The following is a 2,500-nucleotide window of genomic DNA, read 5'->3' as shown; positions in this document are numbered from 1 at the left end:
GAGGCATTTGCAGCAGGAATGCATGTGCACTCAAAAAATGTGATATTTTTCACGGAGAGACCCCGTGAAACGCTAGAAGTGGGCGGGGATGTCTCTCTTGTGGCTCACGGGGCTGTTAGGGTGGCACAGAAATCCCTCGGAATGGGAAAACGGGTCATTTTCGTGTCGCCACATTGCATACGAACCGCATGAAACTTCCAGAGGCATTTGCAGCAGGAATGCATGTGCACTCAAAAAAGTGAATATTTCTCACGGATAGACCCCGTGATACGCTAGAAATTGGCGGGGATGTCTCTCTTGTGGCTCACGGGGCTGTTAGGGTGGCACAGAAATCCCTCGGAATGGGAAAACGGGTCATTTTCGTGTCGCCACATTGCATGCGAACCGCATGCAACTTCCAGAGGCATTTGCAGCAGAAATGCATGTGCAGTCAAAAAAAAATTGATATTTTTCACGGATAGACCCCGTGAAACGCTAGAAATTGGCGGGGATGTGTCTCTTGTGGCTCACGGGGCTGTTCGGGTCGCACAGAAATCCCTGGGAATGGGAAAACGGGTCATTTTCGTGTTGCCACATTGCGTACGAACCGCATGAAACTTCCAGAGGCATTTGCAGCAGGAATGCATGTGCACTCAAAAACTTCTATATGTTTCACGGATAGACCCCGTGAAACGCTAGAAATTGGCGGGGATGTGTCTCTTGTGGCTCACGGGGCTGTTAGGGTGGCACAGAACTCCCTCGGAATGGGAAAAGGGGTCATTTTCGTGTTGCCACATTGCATAGGAACGCCATGAAACTTCCAGAGGCATTTGCAGCAGAAAGGCACGTGCACTCAAAAATTTTAATATTTTTCACGCATAGACCCCGTCAAACGCTAGAAGTTGGCGGGGATGTCTCTCTTGTGGCTCACGGGGCTGTTAGGGTCGCACAGAAATGCCTCGGAATGGGAAAACGGGTCATTTTTGTGTGGCCACATTGCATAGGAACGGCATGAAACTTCCAGAGGCATTTGCAGCAGGAATGCATGTGCACTCAAAAACGTCTATATTTTTCACGGATAGACCCCGTGAAACGCTATAAATTGGCGGGGATGTCTCTCTTGTGGCTCACGGGCGCTGTTAGTTAGGGTCGCACAGAAATCCCTCGGAATGGGAAAAGGGGTCATTTTCGTGTTGCCACATTGCGTACGAACGGCATGAAACTTCCAGAGGCATCTGCAGCAGAAATGCATGTGCACTCAAAAACGTCTATATTTTTCACGGATAGACCCCGTGAAACGCTAGAAATTGGCGGGGATGTGTCTCTTGTGGCTCACGGGGCTGTTAGGGTCGCACAGAAATCCCTCGGAATGGGAAAACGGGTCATTTTCGTGTTGCCACAATTGGCATACGAACGGCATGAAACTTCCAGAGGCATTTGCAGCAGAAATGCATGTGCACTCAAAAACGTGAATATTTTTTCACGGATAGACCCCGTCAAACGCTCGAATTTGGCGGGGATGTTTCTCTTGTGGGTCACGGGGCTGTTCGGCTCGCACAGAACTCCCTTGGTCCACCTGATTCGTGCATACAGGCAGCAACTAAAACTCTGTAAACCTGCTGTGAGGACATCTAAACAGTGGACCAGTGAGGCTGTGGAAGATTTGCGGGCGTGCTTAGACTGTACTGACTGGGATATGTTCACGACTGCTACCAATAGTCTGGATGAACTCACAGAGGCTGTGTACATCAGCTTCTGTGAGGACTGCTGTATCCCAACACGTACCAGGGTGAACTTTAACAACAACAAGCCCTGGTTCTCAGCAAAGCTCAAAAGGTTGAGGTTGGAGAAGGAGGAAGCGTTTAGGAGTGGGGATAGAGACAGATTCAAGGAGTCGAAGAACAGGTTTAGCAAAGCGGTGAGAGAGGCTAAACGACTGTACTCAGAGACACTAAAACACCAGTTCTCTACTAACGACGCTGCTTCTGTCTGCCAAAGGGCTCAGGCACATCACCAACTACAAACCCAGAGCGCCCCACACCACTAACGACTCCCGCCTAGCCAACGACCTGAACGAGTTCTACCGTAGATTTGAAAGACAATTGGACTGTCCTGAACCACCCCTTCCCACCCAAGAGGCCCCATCCCCCACCCATACTACAGAAACGACTCTCTCCTTTCAGGAGGGAGAAGTTAATGGGCTTTTCAAGAGGCAGAATCCACGCAAAGCAGCCGGGCCGGACTCTGTCTCTCCAGCCACCCTCAGGCACTGCGCTGGCCAGCTGTCTCCGGTGTTCACCAACATCTTTAACACCTCCCTGGAGACATGCCATGTACCAGCCTGTCTCAAGTCCTCCACCATCATCGCTGTGCCCAAAAAGCTAAGGCCAACAGGACTAAATGATTACAGACCGGTCGCCCTTACATCTGTGGTAATGAAGTCTTTTGAGCGCCTGCTCCTGGCACACCTCAAAGCCATCACAGACCCTCTCCTGGACCCCCTTCAGTTTGCCTACAGAGC

The sequence above is a fragment of the Petromyzon marinus genome, unplaced genomic scaffold, assembly GCF_048934315.1.
Source record: "Petromyzon marinus isolate PM22_M1 ecotype Great Lakes invasive population unplaced genomic scaffold, UKy_Petmar_22M1.pri1.0 PM_G_Scaffold_224, whole genome shotgun sequence".
NCBI classification, from domain to species: Eukaryota; Metazoa; Chordata; class Hyperoartia; order Petromyzontiformes; family Petromyzontidae; genus Petromyzon; species Petromyzon marinus.
This window is presented reverse-complemented; position numbering follows the sequence as displayed.